A 15,905-nucleotide genomic window follows, 5' to 3' on the forward strand; every position below is an offset into this window, starting at 1 on the left:
ACACGGACATAATCCATAAAGTAATTACAATTCCCATCACAACATAACTGGGCAAACAAATTATTAATAATCAATGTCATTTTAATGATATAGAGAGAAATATTGTACATATTGTAAAAAGATGTTCATATCACATTTGCTTCTATAATTGACAAAAGTCATCAGTGCTGATGCATTTAAATACTCATGCATTTTTATGCATTTGGACATTCTCATGCACATGTGGACACGCATGCACATCAATACGCTTAAGTCCAGCCCAGCACTGTGTTAATGATTGTGTCACAGACCCAAGTGCTGCCTGCCAGTCAATTGGTAGACTTCCTGTTGTTCTCTCCTGAGCAGGTTGTAACCTCTGCTGAGTGCACAGATGACAAACAGAAGGAACTATGGGAAGTTTACATCTTTCCGGTTCATTTATCTGCAAGACAGGGTCAACAGGATGCTTTACTTTCATTTCAGTCAGTGTAAAATGGAAAGTGAGACTGCAATTCAGTGATAAATGACCAAGCATTCCTTTATTTTATTGTTTTTATGGTAAAATCTATATGTAGGCCTACAAATAACATGGATTAAATGATCAACAAGCAGTGGAGCCATATACTGTACCCACCAATCTGTATCTTTAACAGTGACTGACAGGTGAATCATTTTACATATCCTACTTTGCTTTTTGTATAATTCTTGCACCACTGCCTGCTCCTTCTTCTATGATTTTACGGGGATTTTCCTGAGTTTGATAGATGCTGGACGAAATGATGTGGTATTTTTCACATGTTGTCCAACAGGTTAATAGGTTTATTCTGCTTCGATGGTCTAAAGATTCCAAGAAGGGTCTGTGTGTCTAAAGAGGAATTAAGCCATAGTTCAGCTGAGCACATCGCTGAGATGAGAGCAGCTCCTGACATATTTTTCTAGAGGATATACACTTGACTGGCTGATTAGCCTTCAAGCTGTTCTTTTCAACTTCTAACTTGGACACTCGCCCGTCCTACCAATCTGTTAGGCTGCTGACTGCTGATGTATCTTTAGTTTCCTCCAGTGGTTTTGCGGTAGAATGAATACAGACTATCTGATGTGTCCTGCTGGATTAGTGGATCTTTTTCTGAACACGGCCTTGTTCAGTGGGAAATGATCTTATTATCTGCAGTCTGTATGTGGTGATGTGCACGTAGGAAACAGGTCTCTACAACATGGGAAAGAGAAACTGACGTTAACCCTTTATTGGTCTTCTCACCTTTTTAATACAGCACATTTTGTGTTGTGTACTTAATGTGATTGCCATTTATACTGGTATGTTGGGCCAAGAAAATCAGTAGGTCCTTTACAAGTTCTTTCTAGGAAGTTATGGGCTTAAAAAATCTCTCTCGGTGTGCAGCATGTAGAGTTTCCAAAGGTGATCATGTGTCTTCGATGCAGTTTTGTTTCAGAGGCCTTACTGAATAAAGTCAAGTAAATAAAAATCCCTCCAAAGTCTGATTTATTTATTTTTTCATGAAAAGACAGGAGTGACCCAGTAGACAAATGATTACAGTGAATGCTACATAACTGCAATGTCCCTGCATGGCTTCCATCTGGGGACCTTTGCTGTTCCAATGAAGGTACACATGCACTTCACAATTAAAAGACAGTTATGGCTCTTTAGGTAAAATTTTCAGTTTTATGCTGTGACAAATATGTTGTTATGCTCTGGTAAGGTTAAGGCACAAAAGCCTCTGGTTATGGATAGGAAAAGATGCTGTTGTGGCTCACCTGGTCCTGTCACAAGAAATTGGAAATTGTCTTGACGTGTCCTCAAAAATACCTGGTTTGGTTGCCGCAAACACGGCTGGAAGATGTCCCAATGTCTTGTTAAAAATATCCAGTGGTGTCATGCTTACAGACAGTGAAATGCTGTCTCGAATTTTGCTCTTTGGCTTGGCAGCCATGTCGCCCAGCTGTCATGCACCACCATCTTCTCCACCTCCTGACATAAAAGTCAGCTCATACTGTATGTATACATGTAATGTGAATGCGGTATAACACATATTGTAGATATGTTGATATGACACTTATGACAGATAACAATGTCTTTGTACATATACAATGTTCCTCACTTAAAAAGATATTCAACATTTTTTATATAAGCTAATTCATGTTATCGGTTCTTTAATGTTTGTGTTTAGAAACTCGGTCCAGCACATAGCCTGTCGCCTGTATGACCTTATCTGGATGACCCGAACAAAGTGGGTCATGTTGTGTAATCCAGAGGAAGGAAGTGAAAAAAAAAAATCAAATCATGTCTGCCTGGTCCCCATGTGGTCGCAGTGGGATGAAGAGGGAGGAGGGTTGTGTTTTTGAGGTGACACATGGTTTTTCTCAGCGCAGACAGATCAACATCTCTCTGGCCTTCTCGAGTCTCCGGGCAAACAGCTGAGACTGGACTCGTTTCCGGAGCTCCATCTTCGCCTGCCTCGCCCTTCCCTGCTGCCCTCCCGACGTGATTTGTGTTTGATCTCAAATCTTCAGCACGCCTCATTAGAGCAACGGTGACCTTGGAATTAAACTGCTCCAACTGCATCTCAGGTGTCTTTTGAGGAGTATTAAGAAGTGAAAAAAAATTCCAGTAATCTGGAGGGTGTTACTGAAGAGGTTTTTTTTTTTGGTCATGATGTTTCTTCTTCTTTTTCCCTTTATTGGGAAGTTAAAAACACAAAATATGAGTTGAGAGAAGCTAATCTGGCGACGTCTCGTGTCAGATTTAATCTAATATAAAAGGAATTCTGATACTTAAACATTAACACCAATTGTATGTGTGAAAAGCATTTTTAATACTAAAATAGCTCTTTGCATCTACTCCCAATAATTTTTTTGACAAGTGCTTTCTTTATTTTCGGCAAAAGAATGTTACAATTAATGCTATATATGTTATAAATTATAATAATTAAAATATAATGAAAGCAATATCATTTGTAAGTACAATATATACATGAAATGGCTCATTAAGGCCAGAATATGAAGTGGAATCAGAAAAATTGCATGTTTCATGAGGAAAAATCATCAATCAGTCAGCTTCAAAGCCTAGAAGTGCCGGTCTAAGCACAACGCACACCATATGCTCGCACAGGAAGCAGACATCAATGTACTTTTTTTGCGCATAAGCATGAAGAAGCACATACACAGACACACAAACATGCACACAGCAAGAGGGAGGGGCGGATAAATCTGGTCGGCTTTCTCAGAAGTGTCTGTGGCCTGAGACATGCATCAGGGCCATCCAGCCTGAATCTCCAGCGGCGCTGAAGGTCCCAACAGATGGCCAGCTGCTCCATCACACTCTGCACCCTAGGCCACACTGATTTAGCAACACTGAGATACTCCAAACAGCCACATGGGGAGCTAACATCACTCTAATCAGTGTTGAGCTATTGTCATTACACACTCATGCTGTGCAGCCAAACTCAAAACCCATAGATATTTATTTGAAGTTCTGGTGAAGAGTCTGAAGTTTCTACCAGAAGAGTCATGAAGTCAATAAAATGTTGGAATAGAGTGTAGTTTATGTGCCGTCCTAAAAGCAAATAAAAAGTGCTGCTCTTGGTTGAAAACTGCACTGAAACATTTGCTCAATGATGAAACAAATGAAAAGATTTCATCTAACTCGTGTACCACAGCTTCACTAGACTCACCCTGACACTCGTCTGCACAGATATCATTCACATGAGACTAAACAAAATATTAGAAAAAATATAGGCTATGTATAATAATGGGAACAAAATGAAATACAATTAATACTATTAATTAATACTTTGGTAGATGCACAACATTAAATGAACAGGATTCTACTTAAAGGACTTGTTAGACATTTTGGGAAATATGCTTAATTACTATCAAGCCAGGAGTTAGATGAGAAGCTCATGACTCTCATTACTGTACATCAAGTTGACATCCGTGTGGTATTACCGCTGGCGCTGCTGTCAGAAATGTAATGTTAGCTACTGTCCAAAGCAAAAAACAACCCCAGTATCAATGCTATGAAAAGGCAGCGTAAAACACATGGTTGTATCAATAAGTAGGCAGGTTTTGGTACTCAATGATCTAGTCGAAAGAATGCCAAGACTTTTAGCAACGCTCAACAAAAATATAAACAAAACTCTAAGAAATTTGTTGAAATCCATGTTTGTGAAAACTTCTCCTTTGCCAAAATAATCCATCCACCTCACAGCTGTGGCTTGTCAAGACGCTGATTAAACAACACGATCAGTGCACAGGTGCTGGTTGTAATAAGAGGCCTCTCTAAAGTGTGCAGTCACACAACACGATGCCACAGATGTGGAAAGTTTTCAGGGGTTGTGCAGTTGGCATGCTGCCTGCAGGGATGTCCACAGGAGATGTACACAAATTAAATGAATGGTAATTCCACTACTGTATGATTTGTCCACTGTCATACATGTGATTTTCCAAGGTAAAACTTGACACCTTAGCACCAATCATGCTGTTTAAACAGCGTCTTAATACACCTGTAACGGGGATGGATTATCAAGGGCAAAAGTCTAAAAAAGTCTTAAATCTTTATTTGTGACGAGTGCAAAAATTAGAGCTAAAACTCAAGTGTTGTGTTTATGTTTTTGTTGAGTGTAGTTCACTTGCTAGTTAAGACTGAAGCTAAAACTGCTGCTTTAAGTTGCAATGAAACATCAGTGTTTCCCATTCAGTAGCCTACATATTTGCCCTTTGATACATTCACGTTAACTTGCTCTTACCAACTCTCTCTCTCTCTCTCTCTCTCTCTCTCTCTCTCTCTCTCACTCACACACACACACACACTCACACACACTAATGATCCCTGCCTGTGTGCGTCAGTGTTGTCCTGATGGCATACGCAGCAGTATCGGCAAAACTAAAGAGAGATTTTGGTGACGTTTTTATCTTTTAAACTACATTTTAGTCTCATATTATTACGTATGTAGTGATAGGCACAGTAAAGTGTTCAAAAGTTACTTATGTCTCACTCCTTGTTATCTCTCTTTTATAAAGAGCAGGTGTATACTACATGCTCTGGTGTGGCCGAGTTACACAGACAAAACAAATCAAATAAATCCTCCTGTGGTCAAACTTTTTTGACCACAGGAGGATATACAGTGAACAAGGAATATACAGTGAACATAAAGATTTGTTTAAAGGAGAAACAGGTTTCTTTTCAGGGTTTTTGAGGTCAGTGTAAGCCAATCTGTGCGCATGCTGTCTCCCAGACTGACACTCTGTCTCTAATGAGCTCACTTGGACTTGAAATTAAGCCGTTATCCTGCGTAATCCCTTTTATCTCACTCTCCATTCTGTATCACACATGAAATGAAATGCAGAGCCATAACCAAGATTTAAAAAAACAAACTTAGGTCATGAGTCAAAGTCCCAATCCTAATACACTCTTTGCTCCTACAAATTAGCCCTACACCCCTGTTGTAAACGTTCATGCCAAAGTGTCGGGCGTCCCGATACTTGCTGGGATAGAAGGGCAGGCTGAAGTGTTGGGGCTACATGGGCCTACAAATTAAATGGCGTCCGCACTGTCGCATCGTCTCATCTTAAAAAAAGCTTGTTGTATTCTGTCAGTTATTTATACTTCATGGAAATCTCAATGACTCTCAAGGAATATAAATAATCTGTATCCTTTTTTTCTTGGCCACAACCGAATATCCACCAAAGATTGACCACAGTATTATTTATTTGATTTGTTTTGTCTGTCTAATTCTGCCGCACCGTAGCATGTAGCATACACCTGCTCTATATAAAAGATATAAGGATAACAAGGAGTGAGACATGAGTAACTTTTTCCTCATAATAGGAAGTGATCCGACATTTACAGACATGCCCCCGGAGAGTAGTTTGGAAAGGTCAAACCACTGCAACACCAGTGGAGGCCCGCTTGCGTGAGTGTCACATTCCACCAAATGAACAGCATAATGCCGCGCTCTCTGATTCAGCACTGTGCTAAAAGGTTACAACAAATGAACAGTTTAACACCAAACTCATTTATCTGTGCGATTGCAAAGGTTGTTCCAGCTTCATGGGACCGTTGCATATCATTAGCATGTGCGGGGAATGTGTGGCATTGTGTACAATTACAAAAGAACAATTAGCATTTATATAGGCTCTGAGTGTGGCAGGGGAACATGATTAGGATAACTACGGGAGAGGTAAAGGCTGAGGTCTGATTACCACCATATGTGGGACTTAATGAGAGCGCTCAGTTATGTCCCACTTTGTTTTTTATGCCACATTACAGACCAATTAGCATATGTTGGTGAACATGAGAGCTAATTGTTTGGAATGAGAATTAGATGAAGGAAAGAATTTGAACTTTCACAGCTTTTCATTTCTTATTCAGAAACGTTTACATTACACTCCGTTGTGCAAGAGTGGCAGAATCAGATCGTTTCCAGCTGCCCATGGCCTCAATTCCATTCGATCTCTTCTCAAGCTTGACCAATACACTAATGGGGGGATAAATGCCAGTCCATTTCCCTTACCTGCGTCTTCCTGGAAAGGCACTGACAATTATCATTCGTCTCCTGATGGGGGGTTGTCTGGGCCTCTCATGTGGCAGATAAGAGAGTAGGCAAATAAACTGGGAGAGAGAAACGTGTAATGCCATGCGGTCGTCTGGCATATGAAGAAAGGTTCCAAAATGAGTGTCATCAAAACAAGTCGCCAAAATCTTATTCCGTCACCTACCCCCCTTCCCAGACCAGACGTAAACGCGGTCAGAGCCATGGCTGTTTGATCTCTAAAAGAAGAAATTAGCTGAGGCTGAAGGTGCAGAAATGATATTGACACTCTGCCATAGGTCATTCAGGGGAATCAGAGTGAGGAGTACAAAGCAAACTTCATTTTAACGACTCCTCCTGGTTGATGTGCAGGATCTGAGTCGAGTTTCCTCTAAAGTCTGCCGAAAACTTTCGGTCTCAGGACAAAATATTGAGTCACGTTGTTAAAATATCTGAGAAACAGGTTTGTTTTCAGGGTTCTGAGATCAGTGTAAGCCAATCTATGTGCATGCTGTCTCCCAGACTGACACTGTGTATCTGATGAGCTCGTTTGGACTTGAAATTAAGCTGTTATCCTGCGTAATCCCTTTTATCTCACTCTTCATTCTGTATCACACATGAAATGAAATGAAATGCAGAGCCTTTTAGAAATACTTAGGTCATGAGTCAAAATCCCAATCATAATACACCCTGTGCCCCTACAAATTAGCCCTACCCCAGGTCAGGTCAGGTGTCCAGATACGTGATGGGATTGAAGAGTAGGGTGAAGTGTTAGGGCTACAGGGCCTTAAAACAGAGGTTTTTCAGAGGCACACTTCTAACAACACTCTCTTGTTTCAGTGTACTATGGTCCTTTTCTTTAAAACAAGCATAAAAATAATCACTATCTGTTTGCGGATGTCTCGGTAACTAGCTAACATTACATTGTTTTAGCTGATTCATGCATGAACCACCACCACAGTCGCTGCAATTGGTACCACTCGTCTAATATCAGTGCAGACTGTCAGGGTAGGAGCATGGGTTGCAAATGTTAGCCTATAAAGCACCACTAGCGACCAGCTAAGGAAACAGTGTTCCTTTTGTCATGACTTGATTGACAGCATGAAACTGTCTCCATCAGAGGTGCATGGCAAATGGCATTGTGATAATACCAGGATTGCCACAGTGCGCACACAACTGAAGACGGCATATTGGCATATATACAGTAAACAAGATAAAATGTATTCAGGATAATTTGTGAACTTTAAGGGGAGCTGGTAGGTGGAGTTTGTTACCTTTGGATAGAGCCCGGCTAGCTGTTTCCCTCTCTTTCCAGTCTTTATGCTAAGCTAAGCTAATCGACTGTTGGATGTAGCATCATTTTAACTGTACAGACATGTCAGTGGTACTGATGTTTTCATATAACTCTCGGTAAGATAGTAATAATTGCCTTTTTTTGTGTACATTTTCAGAGAACATAATAGCAGTTTATTCAGTCTTAGCTGCTGCACATATGGGAACACACACACACACACACACACACACACACACACACACACACACTGTTAGGTGATGACAGAGAGAATAAATTCAGGTAATTTTGTGCTGAGTCTTTCAGGTTACATGATCTATTAGGTGAAGATAAAACAAACATTACTCATGTTCTTATTCAGTCTTTGAGCATTTGCCCACCTTTTGTGCCTTTTTATCGTGCATCGTTCATCTTGCTGCAACTGTATTTTTATGTATTGCTCCAGCCTGCCAGATATGCTTCTCTTTTGATAAAAATGTTCACTATCGAAAATAGAAGGGCAGAGAGAAGATACATAAATCCTCAACAACAGTGCGGCTTCGACACCGTCTGGCCGTTTTTCAAGCTTTCCAGATTTCTTCTTTTGAAACTGCTATTGAAGTTCTTGGACTTGTGAGAGATTTAATAGAAAATATGTTATGATTTGGACTGAAGAATCCAAACAAGATATTTTTTGATTCCTGGATATTTCCTGTGTATCCCAGTGTATGAAATGTAAATACTCACCCAGCAATCTGTCTCCATCCTCTACCTTGCTGCAGAGCATTTCCTTCTCAACATGTTTTTCAGCACATGCTCAAAGGAAACATATTATGCAAATTTTAAAGTTCATAATTTTATTTCGGGTTACGACTATAAGGTTTACAGGCTTTAATGCTCAAAAAACACATAAGTTTTCTCATACTGTCCAGTGCTGCAGCACTGTATTCCCCCTCCCGAATATCCAGTCTCCTCTGATTGGTCACCTTGCACATGCCTGAGCCAGCACTGCTAACAACAACAGAGCAGCTGTGATAAATTAATTCTTATGTGCTCATCTAGCCGCTAGGCAAAAGTCATGCAAATGTTTGACATGACGACGTAGTGTGATGTCACAAAGTCACAGAATTAAAGGTGAGACTACTGACGAGGCGTTTTAGGCACATCGGGAGCAGTGTTTTCTGTGGGAGAGAGGAACTTTCAAGACCTTTCACATGCACAAGAAACCTTTATAACACAATGAAGGAAAGGAAAAAAACAAAAAAAGACAATAGGTCTCCTTTAAGATGAGCGCAGGATACAATTAACTCACAGCTGCTGATTATCAGATTAGTCCTCACTCAGTAAGACTTAATCTAAAAATCAATACCTGTTGTTGACCTGTAATTGTACAGGACTTTTCTCGGACTGGCTCTGCATTTGATTGCGGATCTGTAATTGATTTTCATGGTTACATTAAACATCTCTCAAGGTAAACACATATTTAGCAAGGTCACATCCAGACATTACGATATGAGGTCTATAGCGTGGATTATTACTAAGTGCTTTACATCAACATCAGGACAAAAAAGAACACAAATACATAAACAATAAAAATATATTGAACGATTACATTCACACACAGAACACAGAACACTCAAAATGGTGTCACTTTGTATACTAAATGACATTTGTGTCTAAAGAAAACAGGTAACCCAGGAGGGATTTCTTTGGGGATTTGTGTGTAATCAGCGTGTTTTCTCCTGTCTTTGGGGTAATGCAATTCCCCGGCGAGCCCTGCAGATGGTCTGGTGCTTTTAGTTTACAGAGCCGACCATCCAGCAGAGCCTCAACAGTAATCAATGTAAGACCTTTCACTGAGTCATTACTCAAAATTCGGTTTAGAGCCGCAATCGTGGAAAAAACGCAGAGAGTGACAGAGGTCATCTCGCCGGGTCCACGGAGGCTTGCGGGGACTATCGATCCGCCTGATTTTGATTTCACAAAGAATGAGTAGCGTGACCTCCATTTGACAGCTGTATGCCAAAGATAGGAACATCGTATCTGTCACATAGGATTAATCTGCTTCTGGAGGGAAGAAGGTGGACTCATAATCATTAAACCAGAACTCCTGAAAGATGGAACATGTAGAATCTTCAGACTCCAGTGTGTTCAGTGTGTAAATGGTAACGTCTCAAAATAAGTCTGTAATCAAATGAGATGATTGATGAGGTGATTGGTATCCTCAGGTGCTTTTGCTGCTTCTCTGAACTTGAAACACATTTTGTTTGAGCCCTGATGCTTTTTGTCACAAAGAGGAAGTTGTTATTTGTCACCTGTCGGACTCACTGGCATCACTTCTGGTGTTTGCTTCTCCTTTGGCTGACAGACCCTTCCATGGCATTGTTTTGCAGTTTGTGTAAATCACTTTAAAGGAGCTCCATGTAACAATTTGTGGAAATTTCCATCTATTAATCACTTTTTGTTTATTTATGCGAGCGGCTTGTAATGTGACCTGAAACATTAGACCTTATTCTGCTCTCTCAGTTGCCTATACAAGCCTGTGGACAATCTGTTTAAGTTCCTTAAAGCTGCTGGACTGTGGATTTCCTTTGTGAAGGACTCGACTCTGATTTTCGGTGACAGTCCAAAGGATGTGACTTTATGCACGTTCGCTAGCGCCTCGTTTCAGTTCCTGTCTCCACTCCCCTAACAGAGAGCAGCAGTAGCTAACACAGAACACAGAAAATTCCACAGAGACCCCTTAATGTTGCAGCCAATAAAGGTGGAAATAATCTTAATTACCTTAAATGTGATCTTATTCATCTTAACCCATAATGATACATTATGATTTACTGGTTGACTACATTCTGTATTATTAATCTAAATATGCTAAATAGTAAATACATTTATCAAATAAAGTAAAAATGATTATACTTGCCTCTGAATTGTGTATAAAGTAGCAGACAATAGAAAAACTCTAGCTGCCTTCCACCACTGCTATTTTGTACCGAAAAGACCTAAATTATCCCTGCGACTCCCAAAACGACATATACCATAGGTGTCGCTGTTCCAAAAACAACACGACAGTTGCAGCGTAACAGCGACCGGCTTACCGGACCTTCACCTTCACTGGTTTTAGGCAAGGCAACTTCTTGGTTAGGTTTAGGAAAACATGTGGATTGCCATTAAAATATCACAGAAACTTAAGTTACATACATAAGAAGTATCTGTTACATTATGTATGTGACGTACTTTGTCAGTTAAAAGGACTCACTGTCGGCCTTTTATATCAAACTGGACATGAACAGCCGTCTCCTGGCTGAAAATCATGTGCTTGTTTGACTCAGCCATCCACTCCAACAGTATTTCACTGCTAAATGGCGGAAGGAGCCATCCAGATGTCGTCTAATCTGATGATCGTTTCAACTTTTTGGCGACGCAACACAAGGACACAGCAAACAGCGGAGACTGTGTACTCACATGGCAGCGCCTCACTGATATGTTGCTCAGGTAACCTTCATTCCCATTCAGTCCCTATAAATGGATCTCCTTTGCATTCATGATAGTGTCCTTTTGTGAACACATGGACCCTCACCTTAGAAGACAATTCGACTCACCATGATCACAAAGGCGTGATCTGCTAATACTATACATGTCACCTGGCAACATTGTATGAAAGGAGAGATACTTTTTGACACCAGGCTTTCCAGTTAGAAGCCTTCAATATAAGGGAAAACACCCCAGAATGTTAGCATGATAATCAGTTCACTCATTAGCCTTGAACTCAATTAGTCAAATTAGGTGTCATATTGCCAAATGTGACACATTGTGGTCAGTGTGATGAAGTTATACAACCACACTGTGTTCAGATTCGGTTCTTGTTTAGATACAGGGAGATCATTGTGAAACATTTATTCTCCCAGTGGTTGTAATTACTGGCATGAAGCCTGACATTGTTGCTCATGGCTGTATTTGATGATAAAACCCGAGGTGTAGATCGACATTAGAGACACGCTCTTTGCTCCAGTGGCACATACAGTACACCAGTATATTCAGGTTCAATGTGGATATGAGATCTCACATGTCTGATGTGGACTGTATTGGAATTTTGCTCAGAGCGGAGGCTGAAGGGTTTGCTTGTTTGGTAGTTACTGCATATAACCCTGTGCTTTGAAATCTCAGAACACAAAAACCCTTTTTTATTTTTATCCAACTTCTGATAACCAGACGGGTTTGTGAGTGAACTTTAAATCCACCGTCTACGCTCCATGAATACACAATTCTTAGAGGCAAGGTGTATGATTTATATGAATGCGTGTGTATTGTCGAATATTTCACTTCAGATCCCTGGATGAGACTGTGTGACACTGTGCCGACAGTAGATTGAGAAAGCTTTAGATATACAGTTCAGCGCCAGTTCTTCAGACTGTTTTGTATACGGCATGACACTACATCATCGAGTAGAGGACAGGAGTGTAGCACACATGTCCAAACTCACCTGAATCACATAATGTTATCGCAACTGTACTTACACACACAAAAGCTCCAGAGCTGGAGGGTGTTTCTGTACACTGCACTGAGGACAAGAGAGCAGGAGAGCATGAAAGGAGCTAAACTTGAATGTCTTCGGGGCTAAGATAATAAATATTATTATATGTTATATGGAGATTATTTATCGTTTTGAGACAAGGCAGCTTGAAATAGACCCTTTTCATGGCAGACATTTTGGATCTTGTCAAACCAGGAAAAGCCGAGGTGTGACTCATAATGTTAACGATGGCTCCATTCCATTAAGTGTCCCAGCTAACGTTACTCCAATATAGAATAATATACAATATAACATATAACATACAACAATATACAATACCTGGAATCCACTCAGGGAGGACGTTCTGCACAGTGGATCACGCTATCATGAAAAGGGGCTCTTTATGTCACCTGTAAACCCACAAGACAATCTAATATGAATTGCGTGCAGCTCACATTTTTCTGTCTGAACTCAACAAACCCAAACCCAACTCGCACTGGACGCAGTTAATGTGAGCTGAAGCACTGGGTTTGTGATAACCTGTCACGTTCATCTCACAAGTTTAAATTTGTCATAACCAGCTGCTTTGTCATTATCTGCTATGATAACTAAATCAAAATGCCTACATAGTGTCGATGGTTTTTGTTCGTTAAAATCGTCTGATGACAAGATTTTCTTGACATCCTCCATCTTTAGCTGGCTAAAACTACATGAATGATTGTCACAGATAGACAACGCAAACTAACGACTAGACTCTGTAATGCGTTGTCACATAAATAGCAAACCCCAGACATGCTAACACACAGAGCGCACAAACTCACATATAAATGTATTAACACACATCTGCTCTGTTTTTTTGGGGGGGATTTCGAGATGCTAAAATAAAAGACACAACCTCAAAGCTCTTATATTACAGATGAACACCTAAGAGCACATACAGAAGCTGTTTTTAAATATGGAAAATTAAGAGATAAATTTCCAGTTGGGCTGGATTCATATCAGTAGGTGTGCATTGAGGGAAATATATTTAGCATGCTGCATCTATAAGTGGCACGAATTAAGTCATGTAACCAAGCTATCTTTCATCAAATTCCACTTTTTATCGGCTAATGAGGTTTCTTTTATTTTTAGATACAATTTTCCATTGAATCAGTCACCACCAGCTAATGTGTAAAGGTTTTTTTTTCTATTTTTACCACTTCCACACAGTAATCGAGTGATTTTAAGGCTGTCCTTCAGTTGCCAGCACCTCTCAAGACTTTCCCCATGGGCTTGTACCCTCATTCAATCTGAAGCCTTCGGTGAAACAGCTAGACCAGCCAATTCCACAGGTCACTGCCCTGGTGGAGGCCTGGTAAACATGTAATAGAGAGGTGGGATGAGATGGGATTGTGTTGTCTGTCAATAGAACCAGGTTGAAAACATCAGAGCTGCAAAACCGCACAGGCCACAGTGATATCATGTTGTAACCTGTGGTGATTTCTTGAATAGCATTCAGGTCTATTTGGGATTTAAATGATTGCACCATGTCTGCTTGAAGGTGTTCGTGCAAAACCATTTTGTCAAGCGTAATACAAACCAAGGCTGCTGCAGAGTGAACGATGCCGTGTTAAAAGAAAATCATGGAAAGGGTTTTAGCAAAAATTTACGTTTGGAGCGAAACTAATTGCATTTGCTCTTTTGACTCCTCTTGAGCAAAGCACAAGGTTGGACCTGGCAATGACACTTTAAAACACCTGCCAAACAAAAGCAGTCATACAGAGGTCTGGACAGACAGCACAGGCAATAAATCCTCATTTACGTGATGGTCACTGAGGTGTGACAAGCTGGCTTCCACAAGAGGGAACTAGATCAAAGACTGGGCAGTGACGGAGACAGCGGGAAGGTGATTCACCTCTAAGGAAAAGTTCTGTGGCAACGCTGACTTGACCTTCAAGTTCTGGCTTTGAGTTAACATGAAAGTGGAAACTAAAATATAAATGACTGCTTGTGAAATTTGGAATAAATCTGGAACAAATCTTTAACTCCGTATCCTTTTTTCAAATCCTACTTTTAAATCTTCGTGCTGTGCCTTAAAGTGTAAAGTGTGATAATTGAAATACAGCTGGTCAAAACACGGTGAATGTCAGTACAGTGCTGAGAAGACCGATTCTATCTTTCAGCAGCGGCTCACCGATTCTTTGGCTTGTTAACCTCGCCCTTATGCATACAGAGGCAGAATTTCGGATTCACTTCGGCTTGTGAATCAATTAAAGAGACTCTATGTAACGATTTGTAGCTACTACATGTATTCATTCCTTTTTTTTATTGGCCATATGTGAGTGGATTGTAACATGATATGAAAAACAAGCCTCTCTCGGTTGCCGATACCAGGCTGTGGACGATTTGTTTGAGCTGTTTAATGCTGCTGGAGTACTTCACTGTCTTTGTGAAGGACTTGGATCTGATATTCTGGTCAAAATGTCAAAAGGATGTGACTTTATGCATGTTCTCAAGTGCCTGGTCTCAGCGCCTCTCTCCGCTCCGCTAAGAGAAAGCAACAGTAGCTAACGTTAGTTAAGAAATGGAGTCCACTAACATAAACTAACGACTTCCAGCACAACACAGAAGCTCCACTGAGCCCCTTAAAATCAATCCTCTTTAAGTGTCTTTCAGAAAGAATCTATGTCAGGTACAGCTCTTCAGTGTCACTGGACCATGCACCAGGCTTACGATATGATTGCTGCACCACTATTATGTGAAGCCAGGGGTTGTTTTCTACTTATAAAGTTTCAGGGCCATAACCTCCAGTGCAGTTATTGATGAGACTGTTAATACCTTCTAGTAGCTGTAGATATTTTTTCCTTTACGTCTTGAAAGAAGCAGTTCTGGACAGCTGTAGCTTAAAAGTTAGATAGGCAGGCTGGGAACACTCTGGCAGCTGTCTACATAAGAAATTCTCCCCGTTCCTGTAAAATACACTGGAGATGCTCTTGAAAGTGAGACAGTGTGCTTTCAGTGAGGTGAAATGACAACTTAACTGCGTCATGTTTATGATTTGTACACAAAGACGCAATTTCTTCCGCTTTTAAATGCTTATGTGGATTAATGACTAGAAACAGACAGCAGTGAAATTGTAAAAGGGGTGAAGATTGCCATACTTTAAGTGTATTCAAAGTGTTTGCCACAACCTTTCTCTGAACACATAAACCTCTAATCATAAAGTGTATTTGTCTAAATGTGACTGTTGATTATCTAATAGATCTGGTGTCAGTCACAGAGTTGTGTATTTTCCACATCTTGTCACTTTGTGTTGCAAAGTGGTGGGGACATAAAAGTTCAGAAGATTTAACATTTAATTTAACGCAACGCAATGAGCAAATCGTATGTGGTCACAGTAGATAATAGAGTGTGGATAAGTGATTCTAGGTGTGCAGACATCACTGTACATTGTGCTGATCACAGCTATTATCTAATGAACAATAAGTGTTTTACTGCACATGTTGAAGGCTGTTGCTTAGCCTTGGTATAGACCACTTTACAAATTAACACCTGGGTAAAAATGTTCCAACCCAGGTGCTAGAATAAATGTTAGTTATTTATGTTTCTGCAAAACCAC

This window comes from Pagrus pagrus (assembly GCF_965226575.1).
Source record: "Pagrus pagrus genome assembly, chromosome: 15".
NCBI classification, from domain to species: Eukaryota; Metazoa; Chordata; class Actinopteri; order Spariformes; family Sparidae; genus Pagrus; species Pagrus pagrus.